Below are 22,131 nucleotides of genomic sequence, written 5' to 3' on the forward strand. Positions count from 1 at the left end.
GTACAATAATAATAATAATAATAATAATAATAATAATAATAATAATAATAATAATAATGATAATGTTATTTGCTTTACGCCCCACTAACTACTTTTACAGTTTTCCGAGACGCCGAGGTGCCGGAATTTAATCCCGCAGGAGTTCTTTTTACATGCCAGTAAACCTACCGACACGAGGCTGACGTATTTGAGCACCTTCAAATACCACCGGACTGAGCCAGGTTCTAACTTGCCAAGATGGGGTCAGAAGGCCAGCGCCTCAACCGTCTGAGCCACTCAGCCCGACTGATTCGGTCCATCTTTGGTACACGTGTAGGGCATGGCCAGGAGTACGACAGGCGCAATTCTCAGACCTTTCCGAGAAGAATTCCAGTGGCCTTGTGTGCAAGCTAGGTTTACGTGAAAGACAGCAGGCTCGCGGCGCAGCGGCAAGCGCTCTGCTTTGTAAGCGCGCGATTCCTGGATCGAATTCTGCCGACGGACGATCTTTTTCAAATATTTCACATCATCATCATCATCATCATCTGTTTTACCCTTCAGGTTCGGCTTTTCCCTCGGACTCAGCGAGGTATCCCACCTCTTCCGCCTCAAGGGCAGTGCCTTGGAGCTTCAGACTCTTGGTCGGGGGATACAACTGGGGAGTATGACCAGTACCTCGCCCAGGCGGCCTCACCTGCTATGGTGAACAGGGGCCTTGTAGAGGGATGGGAAGATTGGAAGGGATGGGCAAGAAATAGGGAAGGAAGCGGCCGTGGCCTTAAGTTAGGTACCATCCCGGGATTTGCCTGGAGGAGAAGTGGGAAACCACGGAAAACCACTTCCAGGATGGCTGAGGTGGGAATCGAACCCACCGCTACTCAGTTGACCTCCCGAGGCTGAGTGGACCCCGTTCCAGCCCTCGTACCACTTTTCAAATTTCGTGGCAGAGCCGGGAATCGAACCCTGACCTCCGGGGGTGGCAGCTAATCACGCTAACCACTACACCACAGAGGCGGCCTTCGAATCAATTCCAATAAATTATTTTTTAGCCGGAAAAAGGCTCTGAAAAAACGTACAAGAATAAAAAATACGGCATTTATCACTTGCGCAAGCCGCCGGGTTAATTATTGTTTCCCCTGCTTCTATGAACAATATCATCCTAGTTCGTGCAATAATTCGTCGCGCGAACAGCTCGATAGAGAATTAAAACAGCGTAGCAAAAGTTGTATAAAATACTGGGAATTAAAGTATTATGCTTTCAAACAGCTCCTTCTCTCTTCCTTGTCTGTCCCTCCGCGTGCAGAGTCTGTATGGAAATGTGAAGTCATTGCTCATTCCGTTATCTCTGCGTGTCATTATCTTCGTCACTCTTGATGCCAACACTGACTACTAGATGGCAGTGGAGGCGATATGACGATACGTAAAAGAGTCACAAAATGATCACCATTACGATGTCAACCACTGAGATTTAGAGCTAGCCATGATACCGCTGACTATGACTCTGATAGCACGCGGATTTAAATCTAATCTGCGTCCACCAGAAATGAAATATCATCTTATTTCTGTTCCATTTTCATGATTATTTTCAAAACATCTCTTCACCCCGTACTACTCACACTTGTTATACTCTTGGGGGGGGGGGGAAGGGGGCAGCTAATCACACTAACTACTACACACTACTTCCTTGTCTATCACTTCCAATATTCTCATCCCCCTCTCTCCCCAACAAGGCCCCTGTTCAGCATAGTAGGTGCGGCCACCGTAGCGAAGTACTGATCCTCCTCCTCAGTTGTATCCCAAGTTGTGTCTAGGACACTGCCCTTGAGACAGCAGATGTAGGATCTCTCGCTGAGTCCAAGGGAAAAACCAACCCTGGACGGTGAATTAAGAAAAAACGAACCCGTTTAAGTCCGCCTCTGTGGTGTAGTGGTTACCGTGATTCCCGGCTCTGCCACGAAATTTGAAAAGTGGTACGAGGGCTGGAACGGGGTCCACTCAGCCTCGGGAGGTCAACTAAGTAGAGGTGGGTTCGATTCCCACCTCAGCCATCCTGGAAGTGGTTTTCCGCGATTTTCCACTTCTCCTCCAGGCAAATACCGGAATGGTACCTAACTTAAGGCCACACGGCCGCTTCCTTCCCTCTTCCTTGTCTATCCCTTCCAATCTTCCCATCCCCCACCTAGGCCCCTGTTCAGCATAACAGGTGAGGCCGCCTGGTCAACCTCCCCAGTTGTATCCCCCGACCCAATGTCTCACGCTCCAGGACACTGCCCTTGAGGCGGTAGAGGAGGGATCCCTCACTGAGTCCGAGGGAAAAACCAACCCTGGAAGGTAAATAGATTAAGTAAGTAAGTAACTTAGTAAGTAACTAAGTAAGTAAGTAAGTAAGAACCAATTTAAAATGATATCTGTGTTAAAGTCCGCCTCTGTGGTGCAGTGGTTAGTGTGATTAGCTGCCACCCCCGGAGGGTCAGGTTCGATTCTCGGCACTTCCACGAAATTTGAAAAGTGGTACGAGAGCTGGAACGGGGTCCTCTCAGCCTCGGGAGGTCAACTGAGTAGAGGTGGGTTCGATTCCCATCTCAGCCATCCTTGAAGTGGTTTTCAGTTTTCGCACTTCTCCTCCAGGCAAATGCCGGGATGGTACCTAATTTAAGGCCACGGCCGTTTCCTTCCCTCTTCCTTGTCTATCCCTTCCAATCTTCCCATCCCCCACCAAGGCCCCTGTTCAGCCGAGCAGGTGAGGCCGCCTGGGCCAGGTACTGGTCCTTTTCCCCAGTTGTATCCCCGACCCAAAGTCTCACTCTCCAGGACACCGCCCTTGAGCCGTTAGAGGTGGGATCCCTCGCTGAGTCCGAGGGAAAAACCAACCTTGGAGGGTAAACAGATTAAGAAGTAAATAGATCTGTATTAAATCAGCTGCTTAAAACCCCACCTTTAAACCCGGGTATGGGGATTAATAAGTAGCCTAAAAATGAGCGAATCTTGTCAAATGAAATAGCTTTGTATGGCCCACTCCGTGACTTACCGCCTGTTCAGGGAATTCTAGGAGGAACGACCGTGCTGGAGTAGTCAATGCATACATCAGTGAGTCGTTGGCATGTTGTTCCTCTCCGCTTCCGTCACATCACGTGTCTGTATGGAAATGTGAAGTCATTGCCCATTCCGTTCTCTCTGCATATCATTATCTGCGTCACTCTTGATGCCAACACTGACTACTAGATGGCAGTGAAGGCGATATGTCGATACTTACCAGCCTGGTATTTGAAACCTACAACCTGTTTTCCAGTCTTTGACCGGGTTCGCCACTCCCAAGGTGATTTATTAATGACTGATAAATGCTATGAAATGGAGCCTCCGTGGCTCAGACGGCAGCGTGTCGGCCTCTCACTGCTGGATACCGTGGTTCAAATCCCGTTCATGTGAGACTTGTGCTAGACAAAGCGGAGGAGGGACAGGTTTTTTTCCGGGTACTCCGGTTTTCCCTGTCATCTTTCATTCCAGCAACACTCTCCATTCTCATTTCATAGCATCTATCATTCATAAATAAATCACTTTGGGAGTGGCGACCCCATCGTACTAACAGCCTATATCTGTTTCATTCATACATCCCTGACCCGGTCAATGACTGGAAAACAGGTTGTAGGTTTTCAAATGCTATGAAATGATAATGGAGGGTGTTTCTGGAATGAAAGATGACAGGGAAAACCGGAGCGTCCGGAGAAAAACCTGTCCCGTCTCCGCTTTGTCCAGCACATATCTCACATGGAGTGATCGGGATTTGAACCATGGTATCCAGCAGTGAGAGGCGAACGCGCTGCCGTCTGAGCCAGGGAGGCTTCCAGCCTGGTATTGTTACTCTGATATGTAAGAGAGTCACAAAATGATCACCATTGCGATGTCCAGAACTAAGATTTACATCTGGCCGTGATACCACTGACTATGACTCTGATAGCATCCGGGTTTTAATCTAATCTGCGTCCGCCACAAGCAAAATAGCACCTTATTTCTGTTCCTTCTTCGTAATTATCATTAAAACATCTCCTCATCCCGTCTCCCCCTTCTTTACAGTTTGGTTTCTTCTATTTATAGCCCACCAGTTGTGGGTACTTTCTTTAATGTTTACCTTTAGAATATCTATTGTCTATTAATTTTAGATTTCGGGCTTTCGTCGATCTCATTTTACGTGGACTCTGCTATCCTACCACATCTCCTGTATTTTTGTGAAGCCGGGGTGACGCCTCAACTTTACATCACTCCTCGCCGGGCCAAAAAGCATATCGGCTATGTCTAAGTAGGTTGACGGCCTACCCCAGCAATGTTGTACACCTGCGTAGTTCATGACATTTACCCCGCCATCTCGGAAGGGGACATTTATGAAGACCTTCTCTCGACCGGTGTCTATTTTGTTAAACGTCTCTATCAAGGCACTAAACCAGCACTGGAGGTCCTGCTCTATTACCAATCTGCTACTGCCTGTCTCTCCATCCAAGAAAACGGCGCTCTCATCAATCGGCGCATCTACCCAGTGGTGCCTACACCGCCTAACAAACATCCTTGCTGAAGTAGAGGCTGATGAAGAACTGGCTGCGAGTGCTGGCAGAACGCCCCCTCCGTCCCCATCGCCGCCCTTACCACTGTCTTCCTATCCTTCCCCTCCTTCCATAAACACCACCGTATCTATTCCAGCTTCCCTTACTACTCTTTGTACCGTACCTGTTACCACCACTACTGTAACTACTACCACCACCACCACCACTATCGGTCATACCTCTGCTTCTTTTTCTACTCTATGTCTCATCCCTTTTCCCTCTCACAAGCTTCTCTCCCCCTCCCTCCCATCACTGCTCAAACACCTCACCCTCCTTCTACGCAGCCATTTACCGAGGGACATACCGTCGCTTCTCCGGAGAATGTGGTACGACTACCTCCGCACTCACCACCATCTGTCTACAGCTTTGTCAGCCGAGGAGTAGATCCCAGCGTAGCGCCCGCCGTCCTTGCCCGCGACCTCCGCCAGGCAGACATCCCTGTCCAGTTTTTTCTTTTTTTACGGGGGGGGGCCTAGCCCGCTCCCCCGCCGTGACCATCGACTCAATCTACACAGCCTCCGACATGCTATTAATCTCTAAGAAGAAAGAGATAGCAGGGAAGAGTGGGAAGTGATACAAGGAGTATCTGCCGGTTTCCGAGTTAGACTCGCTACCACGGCAAGAGTTTGTATTGGTTGGACAGTGTTAAGGTGTGGTATTGAAGGGTCAGGGGAAAACCACATAGGCAGAAAGAGAAATAGCCTACATGTAAAACCTGACATCTTTTGATAGCACATGCAAGGATGTGGACTGGGAAAGGTCCAGTGGTAGTGTTAGTTGAGAATAGGTATCATGCACCAGCTAGCCATGAACCATAGTCGCGCCGTTCCATCTGCCAGAGGTTCAGTCCGTCTGGGCACTGCCGTGACTAGCGCGAGCCTTGCCGGCTGCGGAGCCATGCGTTGAGTACCACTAGGGCCTGCCGCACAGCACCACCTCCTTGGGGTACCTCGTACCCAGTCTTCGATCCCGGAGAATGAGGCCAAGCCCGCCGAGGCGGGGGCCTCCTGGAAGGGGGTGGGTCATGACGCCGGGCCTCCTTCCTCTCTGCCCGCGCCATGGCCCGATAGACAGCGCAACTGCGATGGGAGGCAGGCTGGCCCCCCGCGCAGTTGGCGCACACCGGCGCCTCCTTAAGTGTTGCGCATGCCGTGTAGTGGTGATCACCCCCACAACGGTTGCACTTCACTTGGAGCCCACAGCTCTCCTGCCGGTGGCCCCACCTCAGACAGCGGAATTGCAAGAGCTGTTGAGGGGAACGTATCGATCGCACCTGATTGCCGCTACCCGCTGAGGTCTTCTTCTGATTTGCTCCTCGGTAGACTGCTGTCCTGGGAGCAGTCCTGGGTTGCGGCTGGGCGGCCCTCTCCTGGTGGGCCGGCGTCTTCTTCCTCCTGGTCCTGGGGCGGCGTCTTCTTCTTCTCGGGTGTTTCTTCTCACCAGAGGAAGAAGCCTCGTCCTGGTGGCCTTCCTCCCGGCCTGATGACCTCGGGGTATCGGGTGGTCTCGCTGCGTCGCCGTCTTCTTCCCCCTGGCTGGCGGTGGTGGCATCGGTCGGTGCTAACACTCGACTGCGTTCCTTGTCCTGTGGGGTCGAGGTCTGCATCTCGACAGACATGCTGTCAGGCTGGGCCTTGACTGCAGCCTCAGAACGCCAAGGGGCGTCCTTCTCCATTGCTGTGCTGGCCATCCACCGTCACGGGCGCTTTCCTGGTTTGCGCCCGAGTTACAGGCCCTTCCTGGTAGGCCTGCGTCTGCGTCCACTTCGCCCTGGCAGGTGGTCGACGATCCTGGTTGGCTGCCTTGTTGGTGCGCGTGTACTTCGTAAAGTACAGCGGTCCGACTGTGGTCGCGCCGTCGCGGCGTTCGGGAGCGCCGCCGTCGTGCTCGGTCCTCGGCTCCGTCTGTGTGGCTGCCTCCTGGTAGCCTGAGGCGTCCAGGTGCTGCCTGAGTCCTGGTAGCCGGGCGACCTGGTACTACCGGGACATCAGCTCCTCGTAGGATCCCTGTCCAGCTCGCCTTCCGCATTTATAACTCAGACGGACCTACTTTCCTACTACTACCCACTTCTGCCGCCATCCAGCGCCTCATCGCTTCCGGAATTCACATCTATGGTCGCCATCATCGTGTGGAACGTTCGCATTCTCCCCCACGACCCCTGCACCGTCCTAACACGCCTCGCAGTCGTCCCCGGCCTGACCCCCCTTGTATTTCACCTCGTCCACATCTTCGATCACCTACTGTCCCACCCCCGCCATCCTATTCCCCTCACCCTCCACCTACCCCTGATCTCCTCTGCCTTCTTCTTACTTCCCTCGCCAACTTCTCCTCATTCTACAATACCTTCGCCTTACACCTTCTCCCTAGCCCACACTCATAAATCATTAGGCTATACCTCTGCTCTGTATCATTTCTATTGAATCTCTGTATTATTACAATAAAAACTCTTCATACTATTAAACTCTCCTCAGCCAAGAGGCCTTTCCTTTTCCATCCCCCATTCTTCACATAGCCTTTTCCCACCTTCCACTTTTAACAAATCTTCCCAACCCCGCCCAAGCTCCCGGCCAGAGGGAGGGCGTAACCTATCAGGTGGCCCACCGCACCCCTTCAGGGTGGGGAATGAAAACGTCTCTAACAACAACAACAACAATAATTTAGATTTCTATATTGTGATTTTGATTCATATTTTACGAACTACTTTTCGTTTTAGAGATATTGTTCGTTCTTTCTTCCTTAATCATCCGTTTACCCTCCTGGGTTAATTTTTTTTCCTCGGACTCAGCGAGGGATCCCACCTCAATTCAATTCATAATACTGCGTTCAGTAAACAAACAACATAATTTTATAATGATGCTATGTTTGATTTTATTCGTATAATATAGGACTATTTTTTACTTTCTTTTACAGTTTAATTTACCTTAATTTATATGCCTTTCTTTTCTTTCTTTCTTTCTTTCTTTCTTTCTTCCTTTCTTTCTTTCTTTCTTAATCCGTTTACCCTCCAGGGTTGGTTTATCACTCGGACTCAGCGAGGGATCCCGCCTCTACCGCCTCAAGGGCAGTGTCCTGGAGCGTGAGATACTTGGTCTGGGAATACAACTGTGGAGGAGGATCAGTGCCTCGCCCAGGTGGCCTCACCTTCTATGCTAAACAGGGGCCCTGTGGTAGGGATGGGAAGATTTGGAAAGAATACACAAGGAAGAGGGAAGGAAGCGGTCGCAACCTTAAGTTAGGTACCATCCCGGTATTTGCCTGGAGGAGAAATGAAATGAAATGGCGTATGGCTTTTAGTCCCGGGAGTGTCCGAGGACGAGTTCGGCAGGTGGGCCGTGAGGTTAGGGGCGCGCAGATGTGAGCTTGAATCCGGGAGATAGTGGGTTCGAACCCCACTGTAGGCAGCCTTGAAGATGATTTTCTGTGGCTTCCCAATTTCACACCAGGTAAATGCTGGGGCTGTACGTTAATTAAGGCCACGGCCGCTTCCTTCCCACTCCTAGCCCTTTCCTATCCCATCGTCACCATAAGACCTACTGTATCTTCGTCGGTGCGACGTAAAGCACGTTGTAAAGAGTTGCATGTGCTCTATGTAAGTTACACAACAATGAAGACATACTCCCTAAATTTAGTATCATGCTCTATGAATTGTGTGTGTGCGATAGCATTTCACTCTTCAAATATATACAATTTAAATTATTAATGCGGACCCCCAGAGATCTGCGGTCCACAGTTTGAGAATGGCAGCTGTAAAGGATAAACTTATGCACGAGATAACGTGACAATTTTTTTTTCTTTTTACGTCGCGCCGATACAGATAGGTCTTATGGCGACGATGGGATAGAAAAGGCCTAGGAGTGGGAAGGAAACGGCCAAGGCCTTAAGATACAGTCTGGTATGAAAATGGAAAACCATCTTCAGGGCTGACGACAGTGGGATTCGAACCCACTATCTCTCGGATGCAAGCTCAGAGACTGCCCGCCCCTAACTGTACGGCCAACTCGCCCGGTACGTAACAATCACACCTGCTGATGACGTCTTCACACCGCAGTCGATTGGGGAGGGGGGACAAAATGGCGCCGATTGCAGCTTTGTTTTGCTTTAGTATCGGCTGTAACTTAGAACTGAATGGATGCATTTTGAAGATCGGGGTATTATTATGGATTGATACCTCTAACATCCAAATACACGCACCCGGTCCGAAGTTACAGATGAAACTACGTAAAACCAACTCGAGGGTGGCCGAGAAGGAAATCGAACCCGCTCTACTCATTTGGCCTCCCGAGGTTGAGTGGATTCCGTTCCAGCCTTCGTACCACTTTTGAAATTTCGTGCCAGAGCCGGGAATCGAACCGGGGCCTCCGGGGAGTGGCAGTTAATCACACTAACCACTACATCACAGAATATTTTCTTTCCAATTGTTATAAAGTTTCAAAAATTAGTAATTGAAAAACAAATCGTGATCTTTCAAGGGCAATTTCAGCAAATGTTCCTCTAAATATTTACTAGTTCCCTGTAAAACATCGTATGCCTGAGACCAAAATTCAAGGATATGGATCATGTTCATGAAATCTGCAGGGGTCCTTAAACTTTTGGTAGTACCTGTATCTGAGAATGTAAAAGTGAACGGGTCGTTTTATCACCAGATAATTAAAGAAAAGAGACAACGAGAGCAATACTAGGGCGTAATTTAGGTCATCGCTAGCTGATAACAGTGTTATCAGCACACAATGACGTCCAGGTACGAGGAAAATATTAAGTGACCACTGTCAGTCATCGAGATACAAAACTTAAAGTTTTAGAAAACATGTTTTACCAGGACAAAATGTAACGTTATTTATTTATTTATTTATTCGAAGTTCCGATGCCTTTGCTGGCGAGACGCAGTGTTTACAGTGCACTATGTCTTCTGGTATGGGCTAGAACTATTTTGTTACTTTCACTGATCAATCTCAGTCTCATCCTTGGCTTTGACAATATGAAGGTGACTGAGGTGTGAGCGATACTAGTAATGCCATTCCTTATGCAGCCTGTTGGTGAGTGCATTTCAGTGGGCTTAACAAACTGATATGCAAACTGCAATAGCAACTTCTGACTCAATAAGGAAAGCAACAGGAAACTATCTCACTCTTCTATCTATCTATCTTAATCTGTTTACCCTCCAGGGTTGGCTTTTCCCTCGGACTCGGCGAGGGAACCCACCTCTACCGCCTCAAGGGCAGTGTCCTGGAATTTCAGACTTTGGGTCGGGGATACAACTGGGGAGAATGACCAGTACCTCGCCCAGGCGGCCTCACCTGCTATGCTGAACAGGGACCGTGTGGAGGGATGGAAAGATTGGAAGGGATAGACAAGGAAGAGGGAAGGAAGCGGCCGTGGCCTTAAGTGAGGTACCATCCCGGCATTTGCCTGGAGGAGAAGTGGGAAACCACGGAAAACCACTTCCAGGATGGCTGAGGTGGGAATCGAACCCACCTCTACTCAGTTGACCTCCCGAGGCTGAGTGGACCCCGTTCCAGCCCTCGTACCACTTTTCAAATTTCGTGGCAGAGCCGGGAATCGAACCCGGGCCTCCGGGGGTGGCAGCTAATCACGCTAACCACTAAACCACAGAGGCGGACTATCTCACTCTTCATTTTCCTAATATGTTTCACGATGAACCGAGTCTCGTCTTTCCGTTTTCAGTCAACAGAAGTTGGAAGATAGAGGGAGTGGCCACAATTGATCATTTACTTGTAAATAAACATTGAATAATTGGCCAAATGTGAGTTGAAAACACTATAAATGGAAAACTAAATTAAATATGCACATCTTTATTTTTTTTTCTTAATCCGTTTTTCTTCCAGGATTTGTTTTTCCCTCGGACTCAGTGAGGGATTCCAGCTCTACCGCCTCAAGGGCAGTGTCCTGGAGCATGAGACTTTGGACCGTGGATACAACTTGGGAGGAGGACCAGTACCTCACCACAGTGGCCTCACCTGCTATGTTGAACAGGGACCTTGTGAGGTGATGGGATGATTGCGAGGGATAGGCAAGGAAGAGGGAAGGAAGCCTCCGTGGCCCTAAGTTGGGTACCATCCTGGCATTTGCCTGGAGGAGAAGTGGGAAATCACGGAAAACCATTTCAAAGATGGCTGAGGAGGGAATCGAACCCTCCCCCCTCTCTCTACTCAGCTGACCTCCCGAGGATGAGTGGACCCCGTTCCGGCCCTCTCAAACGCTCAAAATCTCATGCATGCAAACTGAGGCCCAGAGGTCCTGTACACAGTGCATCGGTCCCGCTCGACTCGGCTTCGTCTCTGGGCTACTCGGCTAATCTCGGCTCAACTCAGCTAGGATTTGGGCCGCCACGGAGCTAGTGAGGAAGAGGGAGACAGGGGGAGCGAGCGAGACAGGCGTGGGGAAATAGAGAAACAGTTCTATTGCTACAAATAAAGGAGTGGGGTCTGCACTCTGGTCAACGAAGCGAAGTCGTCTTTTGCACCTCACACCGCGTAATGCACTGGTGCATCCACCCTGAGAGGCCCTGCTCTAAACTAATGTCTTCTTGGTGCTTACACCTGTCTTCCCTACTGCAAATGGTGCACCATTACAAAAGTAACTCACAGAACCAGCCACCGTTTTCAGACAGAACACAGTTCAATGAATGAATGAATCAATGAATTAATCATTATTTAGGACTGTCGCAGATTCCCCTTCACTTGTTCACTCAGACCATTCTTAGCCGGGTTGAGTGCTCTGACGGTTGAGACGCTAGCCTTCTGACCTCAACTTGGCAGGTTCGAACCTGGCTCAGTCCGGTGATATTTGAAGGTGCTCAGATACGTCAGCCTCGTAAAAGAACAACTGCGGGACAACATTCCGGCACCTCGGCGTCTCCGGAAAACCGTAAAAGTATTTAGTGGAACGTAAAGCAAATAACATTATTATTAGACTATTCTTAAATTATTCCAATGCTTAATTTTATCGCATACACTGCATAGTTATACTGCGTTTTCAATTAATTTCATTTTTTAATTTGACAAACGGTAGGAGTTGGTTAAAAACCATTGTCAGGTGTGGGGTTCGAACCCACGCTCCCTCTCGGGAACCAGAACTTAAGTCTGGCGCCTTAGACCGCTCGGCCAACCTGACGTGCCCTGTGTGTGCTATAGCTATGACTATTGCATGCACTTCACAGCAGTGGGTGTTCTTGACGAGCAGTGTGATGCGTCACCCCTCTGACCTACATCCAGCTAATATACGAAGGACAGTGACACTGTATATGAAATAGAATCGTACAACATGCGTCATAACTTAATGTGCAAAGAACTCTAATGTATCAACTTGTTTTTCAATTATTATTGAAATAAAGCTCCGGGAGTGTTACATGGACCGGCCACAGCGAACTCCGCATCTGCTCCTGAACAGTGAGCGCTTGCGCACGTGAAAAGCGAGCAATCTACAAACACACGTGGGTCTAATATGGGAATTTCTCAGTAGCGACTGCTCGTCATCAGACTGGGAGGACTGCAAACCTATGGCTACGGACACACACAGCGTGATTCCACGCTGCGTGAGTGCGTGAAATCTCGTGTCAGAAAAACACTAACACACACACACACCGCGATTTACCGTCGCGCGACAATAGGCAAGGTGCGTCTTCAAAGTCCAGAATGGGCAATGGTCCATTTTGTTTGCGCGCTTTCCTCGGTATTCTTCTCTTGTTTGGATACAGCGTTCGTTTTGTAATTTCTTCTTATTATTATTCTTCATCGGTTTACGCTCCAGGGCCGGTTTTTCCCAAGGACTCGGCGAGGAATTCCAGCTCTACCGCCTGAAGGGCAGTATCCTGGAGCTTCAGACTCTGGGTCGGTGTGTACAACTTGGGAAGATGACCAGTATCTCGCCCAGGTGGCCTCACCTGCGATGCTGAACAGGGGCCTTGCGGGGGGATGGGAAGATTGGAAGGGATAGACAAGGAAGAGGGAATGAACCGGCCGTTAGGTACCATCCCGGCATTTGCCTGAAGGAGAACTGTGAAACCACGGGAAACCGCTTCCAGGATGGCTGAGGTTGGAATCGAACCCACCTCTACTCAGTTGAGCTCGCGAGGCTGGATGGACCCCGTTCCAGTCCTCGTACCACTTTCCAAATTTCGTAGCAGAGCCTGGAATCGAACCCGGGCCTCCAGGGGTGGCAGCTAATCGCACTATCCACTACACTACAGAGGCGGACTTTGTACTTTCACTTTACAGAATAGAGGCACGAAAGCATCCGTGCCTTTACGATACAGAGGACCAAGAGTTCAACACCTGAGACATGAACAGAGATGCGTCCTTATCAGTAACGGGCACTGTGCTAGGGGGGCAGTTGTGTTTCTTTCGCTGATATCATTTGTCAACAAATAGAAAAGCGTTTAAAATGACGTCACAAACATTCTGTTATATTCATATATAGATGTATATACTGTATGTTTGTTTTGGTCCGCCTCTGTGGTGTAGTGGTTAGCGTGATTAGCTGCCACCTCCGGAGGTCCGGGTTCGATTCCCGGCTCTGCCACGAAATTTGAAAAGTGGTACGAAGGCTGGAACGGGGTCCACTCAGCCTCAGGGGGTCAACTGATTAGAGGTGGGTTCGATTCCCACCTCAGCCATCCTGGAAGTGGTTTTCCGTGGTTTCCCACTTCTCCTCCAGGCGAATGCCGGGATGGTACCTAACTTAAGGCCACGGCCGCTTCCTTCCCTCTTCCTTGCCTATCCCTTCCAATCTTCCCATCCCTCCACAAAGGCCCCTGTTCAGCATAGCAGGTGAGGCCGCCTGGGCGAGGTACTGGTCATTCTCCACAGTTGTATCCTCCGACCAAGAGTCTGAAGCTCCAGGACACTGCCCTTGACGCGGTAGAGGTGGGATCCCTCGCTGAGTCCGAGGGAAAAGCCGAACCTGGAGGGTAAACAGATGATGATGATGATGATGATGATGATCTTCAACAAAAAAATGTTCATTTGATGACCTGTCACTTATTATAGGATGGATTCAATCTTTTCTTTGACGACGAGGACAACGAACAACCAATGCAGCACATAACGCAACAACGGAGTTATTTTTTCAAGGAATTCCTTCCATATGCAGAGCAATGGCGATGCTTTGCTACTTTACAGTACACACTGAGTGACCAAGAGCCGTGTTCGACCCCTGAATATTGCGGCGTAGCTGAGCAGTCTGTCGCAGACACCGGCGTCGTGAAGATGGCAACACATCGCGAGTTAACCGACTTTGAACGTGGGATGATCCTCGGCGCACGGCGCATAGGTCATAGCATTGAAGAGATTACACGCGAATTCGGGTTTCCGGTCTCAACAGTGTCGAGGGTGGATCTTCAGTATCGTAGAGAGAATGTTACCACCCACGAAAATCACCACACGGGAAAACCACGGACATCGTGTCGCCTCTGCAGAACCATACTGGGAGCTCGACGGACTATTGTCAGTCAGATCACCGCCCAGTTGAATGTTGGGAGTCAGAAACCCATTTCTACGAGGAATGTAAGGAGGCAACTACACCGCATAGGCTTCACCAGCCGACGACCAACTCGTGGCCCTTGGCTGATACCTCGACACAGAGCTGAAAGACGTGCATGGACCCGCAAACATGGATCAGTGGCAGCGTGTGGTATGGTCCGATGAATCCCGGTTCCAGTTGTATCCAGCCGATGGCGCGTGAGAGTGTGGCGCATGCTCCATGAAGCTATGGATCCTGCGTGTCAATAAGGTTGTGCCCAGGCGGGAGGTGGCTCAGTTCTGGTCTGGTGGCGTTCTCATGGTCGCAATTAGACCCCATTGTCCGGCTGCAGGGATCACTGACAGGTTCACGTTATGAGGACATTCTTTCAGACAACCTGCATCCCTTTCTGGCCCTAGAGTACCCTGATGGAGATGCCATGTTTCAACAGGACAATGCGCCATGTAACCGCTCTGTGGTGGCATGCAGGTAGTTGGAGGAGCACTCCAGTGAAATTATGACCATGGATTGGCCATCCAGATCTCCCGATCTTAATCAAGCGAGCATTTATGGGATGCTGTCTATACTGGTGCAAGCTCCATGAACCCCGCACCAACTACACAAGACCAATAATTGTGGGTAGCAGTGCAAGATTCGTGGGTCCCGATCCCTCCAGAATGATTCCAACACCTTGTAGAGTCGATACCTCGCGGAATTGCTGCCGTTTTGAGGGCTCGCGGAGGAGCAACTCGTTATTAACATCACATTCAGTATCTTCCCAAGACTTTTGGCCACCCAGTATACAACACACTAATAAATCACGCCGGGCAAACACGCAAGTGTGGGCACCCACCTTGCAGATCGTCCAGCTGAATGAAAAAACACGAGTAACACAGCGTGAAATCAGGCAAGTGTGTCCGTAGCCTATGAGGGAGTAGTGCTGGCTCTACTATATCAGCCGGACTGAGTGGTTCAAACGCTTGAGGCGCTGGCCTTCTGACCCCAACGTGGCAGGTTCGATCCTGGCTCAGTCCGGTGGTATTTGAAGGTGCTTAAATACGACAGCCTCGTGTTGGTAGATTTACTGGCACGTAAAAAGAACTCCTGCGGGACTAAATTCCGGCACCTCGGCGTCTCCGAAAACCGTAAAAGTAGTTAGTGGGACGTAAAGCCCATAACATTATTATTATTATTATTATTATTATTATTATTATTATTATTATTATTATTATTATTATTATTATTACATATATCAGCTGAGGATTCGTAATGGCATATAGAGGATGTAATACAAATAATGTACATCATTTGAACTGGTGATGGAAGATGATATAACATCTTCAGAAATGTTACTCCTATCTTAATGTAGTAGGATATAAACGACAAAACTTCGGTCATTTTTTTTTGACAAAACTATAGGCACGGATACTCCCCGCTGTTAAACAGAACGTCAGCACAGCTGTGATTTTCCCAGGTCGTCCTCCCATCCAAGGCTGTGCAATGTTCTAAGTTAAGGTACCGAGCTCGATAGCTGCAGTCGCTTAAGTGCGGCCAGTATCCAGTATTCGGGAGATAGTAGGTTCGGCAGCCCTGAAAATGGTTTTCCGTGGTTTCCCATTTTCACACCAGGCAAATGCTGGGGCTGTACCTTAATTAAGGCCACGTCCGCTTCCTTCTCACTCCTAGCACTTCCCTGTCCCATCGTCGCCATAAGACCTAAATGTGTCGGTGCGACGTAAAGCAACTAGCAAAAAAAGAAAACTAAGTTAAGGTGTCTCGAGTTCAGAGCACAGCAACTTACATACGAACTCTCAGTACAGACGAAATGACTTTATCAAATCATGAAATGTGAGATATGATTTTAATTTTTGGTGAAGGAAGAAAAGAGAGGACAGGATATATCGGGAACGTTCTTGCAGCCGAAGACGCCCAAGTGATCGGGCTTTTGCCGCTGTCCTTCCGAGATTTACAGATACTGTACAACAACGACCTACATTTACTATGGTCGCCTGACGAGGAATCGCGTGAATGCGGAGTAAGAGCTGCGAGAAGTAAGCATAGTTGCTGCGCATGCGCGCACTTCAAGTCTCAAGGTCTGACAATAAACATCTGTTCCGTGCGCGGCGACTCTTGCGAACTGAGGTGCTGTCGTGAATTGTGCTTTAGATATACATTTACTGTATACAGTGCATAATGAGAGGTTTGATAAGGAATATGGATTGATTCAGAGAGCTCTCATTGTCTATCACGACTGATTTTGTAGCTAAGAGCGTAGTATCTAATACTCCTGCCGTACCTACAATCTCGTCAGGCAAAGATAGTAAGGGAACGGGTCGTTCACCGGGGAAATTATTTTGTACTATAAAACAACAATCAATTAAAGAATCAATCAACGACTTCCATATTACTAAGTAGGTTTACACTGTATTCTCGATCCAAATATCCTCATCCTTTATGTGAGGTTGTAACATCAACAGCAATTTGCTTACGTACCGCTATTGTCTTGGAAGTTGACTCCCTCCCCTCCTCATACCCTGTCAACAACCATTCACGCCTGAATTACGCAAGACTTCCTCTCACCGATCTTGTCTATCACTAACCCCCTGTAGCTACAGCAGACTTAGTTTGCTACTGCTGCCTAAACAGTTACTGAAAACCCAAAAACTTTAACATTTTATATTTAATTTCGAATTTAAGGACAACTGACAGGTTTTTTTATTTATTTTTTACATAGGTTGCTGAGAATAGTCTCTTCTACCACCTTTTATTACGGACGTTCCCTATTTCAATTATACCCTGTCTTGATAAGGTTCCCAGTAGTGTAGTATGGAAAACATCTGCGAGCAGCACTTCCAGCCCCATTTGGACAGGCCACTGATACAATTGTCCAAACGTACTGAATATGTTCTGCATGATAATCAGTTACGTCCCTATTTTCGCCAGGAATTGAGGATTTCATTGCGGAGGATTTCGCAGGACGAGTGCAATTATGTCAGTGGTTGGTCGATCGTTGAGCAAATGATCCCAAATTTTCTAATCTACATGTTTTTCACAATTTCTAATTGTAACAGCCCGGCGTTTACGGCGATCACTTGGTCGTACTGTACCATACTTCCTGCCACTACAGTTGAACTGGGTGACGTACTGTACCTTTCTGCTGGATGTTCTGCCTCAGCTGTTGCAGGATTTGCCACTGATCGTATGCACTCACAGCCTGGTGCAGATTCAACTAAGCGCAGCACTTATAAACTTCGCTCGGACAGTACGTGGCGTACTAAATCGCTCATATCTCTGGCGTTTGATCGGAAGAGGGAGTCCTATTATCTGGCTAGCCTATTCCCCCGATCTGATACCTCTGGATTTCTTCTTGTGGGGACATACTAAGGGCCTTGTGTTCGTGACACCAGTGACCGACCAAGAAACACTTCTTGGCAGGGTACTTACAGAATGTGATATGGTTCCTGCGATGGGTGGTGTATTTGGAAGAGTGTGTCAGAATGTACTAAGGCGATATGGTGCCAGCACTGAGTACACATTCATCATTTTGAGACAAAACGTGCAACGACAGTGTTTACTTTTAAATAAGAACGACCCACTGTAGCAACAACAATAAATAATGAAAATATTATTTATTCATTTATTGTCCGGCTCCATGCCTAAATGGTTAGCATGTTGGCCTTTGGTCACAGGGGTCCCGAGTTCGATTCCCGGCGGGGTCGAGAATTTTAACCACCATTGATTGATTCCGCCAGCACGGCGGCTGGGTGCACGTGTCGTCTTCATCATCATCATCATCATCATGTTCAGAGGGTCCCGGGTTCGATTCCCGGCCGGGTCGGGGATTTTAACCTTCCTTGGTTAATTCCAGTGGCCCGGGGGCTGGGTGTTTGTGCTGTCCCCAACATCCCTGCAACTGACACACCACACATACCACTATCCTCCACCACAATAACACGCAGTTACCTACACATGGCAGATGCCGCCCACCCTCATCGGAGGGTCTGCCTTACAAGGGCTGCACTCGGCTAGAAATAGCCACACGAAATTATTATTATTATCATCATCATCATCACCACGACGAGCAGGTCGCCTACGGGTGTCAAATAGAAAGACCTGCATCTGGCGAGCCGAGCATATCCTCGGGCACTCCCGTCACTAAACAAAACGATATTTCATTTCATTCATTTATTTAATCCGTTTGCCTCCAGGGTTGGTTTTTCACCAAGAGACTGTATACCGCCCCAAAGGCAGTGTCAGGGAGCGTGAGACGTTTCGTCGGGAATACAACTTGGGCAGGAGGACCAGTACCTCGCCCAGGCGGCCTCACCTGCTAAGCTGAACAGGGGCCTTGTGGGGGGTGGGAAGATTGGAAGTGACAGACAAGGAAGAGGAAAGGAAGTGGCATGGCCGGCATTTGCCTGCAAAAGAATTGGAAAACCCAGGAAAACAACTTCGAGGATGGCTGAGGTGGGAATCGAGCACCCGTCTACTCAGTTGATCTCCCGAGGCTAAGTGGGCCCCATTCCAATCCTCGTAAGACTTTTCAAATTTCGTGGTGGAGCCAGGAATCGAACCCGGGCCTCCGGACGTAGCAGATAATCAATCACACTAACCACCACACTACAGAAACAAACAAGATCATATATTAGGAAATGAAAAATTAAGAAGTATTCGGAAATATTTCGTAGAGTGCAGATTCCTCCTTGCATATCATATAAAGATCCTTCAAATGAAGGCCTACTTACTTCGTATCAAGTACCACAAAATTTATCTCCTTGCTTATCGTTGTCTATCAAATGCACTGGCACTTTTTTTCTTTTGTTTATGTTGCCCACATTTTCCTATAATACAGAATGTTCGAACATTCCCCTTAATATAAATTCCAAAGCTTTGGACTCCTCGTCAGAAACTTGTACACTTAATAGTCATAACTGTTGCTTGCACAATATACGTCAGGTTGGACGAGCTGTCTAAGGTGTCAGACATAAGTTCTGGTTCCCGAGAGGGAGCGTGGGCTCGAACCCCTCTCCTGACAAAGATTATTAAGGATGTCCTATCGTCTGGAAAATACACCGTATCCGTGCTGCACGTACAACAATTTTAAATCACGTATTTAAATTTGCCACTTTGCTGGGTGAAGGAGCGAGTAATTTAATTAGTGGTGTAGTGGTTAGCGTGATTAGCTGCCACCCAGGAGGCCCGCGTTCGATTCCCGGCTCTGCTACGAAATTTGTTAAGTAGTATGAGGGATGGAACGGGGTCTACTCAGCCTCGGCAGGTCAACTGAGTAGCGGTGGGTTCGATTCCCACCTCAGTCATCCTGGAAGTGGTTTTCTGTGGTTTCCCACTTCTCCTCCAGACAAATGCCGGGATGGTACCTAACTTAAGGCCACGGCGGTTTCCTTCCCTCTTCCTTGTCTCTCCCTTCCAATCTTCCCATCACCCCACAAGACCCCTGTTCAGCACATCAGGTGAGGCCGCCTGGGCGAGGTACTGGCACTCCTCTCCATTTGTATCCCCCGACCGGATGTCTCACGCTCCAGGACACTGCCCTTGAGGCAGTAGAGGTGAGATCCCTCGCTGAGTCCGAGGGAAAAACCAACCCTGGAGTGTAAACAGATTAAGAAGAAGAATGTAACTGTAGTGTGTATGTCATCCACAGAGACCATTCTTGACTAGGAGTATGCAGTGTAACCTTAATGAGTTCATGGACTTTACAGCATTATATTTGATTTTTAGGTTAAGGATTTCGAAGAATTAAAACTATTTTAACTCTACAATAATTGCAGCCTATATCAATAATAATAAAACCTTTTCTGTATGTAATGCAGATGCTATTCTTTAAGTCATATTTTGAATTTTATTGATCATAAATGCATACACCTTTCATAAATTTTAGGTCATAGAAATTCCCCCCCCCCTCCCGCCTAGTTATTATTAACATGAATATATTTCTGGGTGGTGGTGGTGGTGGTGGTAGTGGTAGTAGTGATTACCGTTTTAAGATAAAGTACAAGAAGCAACCATCCTCTATATCACACTAATCTGGAAGAAAATAGTAGAAGGGATCCGACACCTCAAAAATTAAGATATCGCCCAAAGAAATACAAGGACCACTGAGGGCGTGAAAATGAAAGACTCCCTAGGCCTCGAATGCTCTTATACGGTCGTGATCGGAAAATAACAAGAGTTGACCAAGGGAGGTCGGATAGGATAGATGAAAGTAAGGAGCCCAGCACAAGTAAGAGGAAGTAATGCCAGGACTCAGCTGAGTGCCTTGTGGTCACCAACCTACACTCCCAAGTTAGGAGCCCCTGGAGCCCCTTTCCATTTGCCTCTTATTTGGCAGAGGTACCGTGGGTGTTATTCTAGCGCCCCCACCCGCAGGGGAATATATATTGTTTCTGGGATGGGGGTCTATCTGGAGTTGGTTTGGACACACACACACAAAAACGACATTGTAACCAGGCAACCAGTGTACGTCGCCATTTTGGTGGACGGAAAGATATGTTTATGGAAGATGTGTTGGACGTTTTAGACCTGTAAACAGAGCAATGGCGAATAATTTTAACGGGAAACAATAATTAACATTCTGAACACTGTTGGAGAAAGATAAAATTATTAATTGGACATAAAAACATGCACGCTGGACCAGTAGCAGGTCTTATTTCTCATAATAAGTACCTCAAGAATAGTTATGGTCATAACATTGTGTAAACTGGGTGAGTTGGCCGTGCGGTTATGGGCGCGCAGCTGTGAGCTCGCATCTGGGAGATAGTGGGTTTGAACCCCACTGTCGGCAGCCCTGAAGATGGTTTTTCGTGGTTTCCCCATTTTCACACCAGGTAAATGCTGAGGCTGTACCTTAATTAAGGCCACGGCCGCTTCCTTCCTACTCCTAGGCCTTTCCTGTCTCATCGTTGCCATAAGACCTATCTGTATCGGTAGGACGTAAAGCAAATAGCAAAAAAAACAAAACATTGTGTGCTACCATTTTATGGCACATAGTTCATGATGCTACATCTTTCTTTCGTTTTATCGGAACTCTTTATCCCCCCTGATAGTGGAATAAAATGATACTTTATCTGTGTCCCCTGTCTGTCTTAAGAGGGGAACAACTAAAGAATCTTCATGTCTTTCAAAACCAAATATCCCACGCCATTAAATGTAAATACACAGTTTAAAATGCATTATGCCAATTAGGCCATCATTCCAGAATGTAAATCAAGAAATCAGAACACAGTTCGATATAAACCGGTCATAAGAGGCGACTAAAAGGAGCCCAGAGGCTCTTAACTTGGGAGCGTGGGTTGGCGACCACGAGGCACTTAGCTGAGTCCTGGCATTACTTATACTTAAGCCAGGCCCCACACTTTCATCTATCCTATCTGACCCCCTTAGTCAACTCTTGTTCTTTTCCGACCCCAACGCTATTACGTGTGGAGAACTAGGGAGTTATTCTTATTTTCACGCCCTTCGTGGTCCTTGTTTTTGTTTTGCCGACGCCTTCATTTTTCGAAGTGTCGGACCTTTCCATTTTTTCTCTCTTGTCCGAATCGTTGGCTGAATGGTCAGCGTACTGGCCTTCGGTTCAGAGGGTCCCGGGTTCGATTCCCAGCCGGGTCGGGGATTTTAACCTTCCTTGGTTAATTCCAATGGCCCGGGGGCTGGTTGTTTGTGCTGTCCCCAATATCCCTTCAACTCACACACCACACATAACACTATCCTCCAGCACCATAACACGCAGTTACCTACACATGGCAGATGCCGCCCACCCTCGTCGGAGGGTCTGCCTTACAAGGCTAGAAGTAGCCACACGAAATTATTTTTTCTCTGTCTTCAGTGTTATATAGAGGATGGTTGCCCAGTTGTTGTTTCTCTTAAAACAATAATATCCACCACCGACATGCACTGGACAGTCGCATTTAAATTGTTCAATTAAATTCTCTATTCCCTTCTTGTTCTGCCATATTCCAAGTGATAAGAGTTTGCCAAAATTTGTCAGGTGTGGGATTCGAACCCACGCTCCCTAACGGGAACCGGAACTTAAGTCCAGCGCCTTAGACCGCTCGGCCAACCTGAC

The 22,131-nt window shown here is 48.2% G+C and overlaps 2 non-coding genes across 2 annotated transcripts; both read right to left on the reverse strand.

Moving 5' to 3' along the window:
- Positions 1-11,618: 11,618 nt before the first annotated feature.
- TRNAL-UAA (transfer RNA leucine (anticodon UAA)) lies at positions 11,619-11,702 on the reverse strand. Its single transcript has one exon. It is a non-coding gene; the product is annotated as a tRNA-Leu (tRNA).
- Positions 11,703-22,047: 10,345 nt separating this feature from the next.
- On the reverse strand, positions 22,048-22,131 carry TRNAL-UAA (transfer RNA leucine (anticodon UAA)). Its single transcript has one exon. It is a non-coding gene; the product is annotated as a tRNA-Leu (tRNA).

The sequence above is a fragment of the Anabrus simplex genome, chromosome 8, assembly GCF_040414725.1.
Source record: "Anabrus simplex isolate iqAnaSimp1 chromosome 8, ASM4041472v1, whole genome shotgun sequence".
In the NCBI taxonomy this organism is placed as follows: Eukaryota; Metazoa; Arthropoda; class Insecta; order Orthoptera; family Tettigoniidae; genus Anabrus; species Anabrus simplex.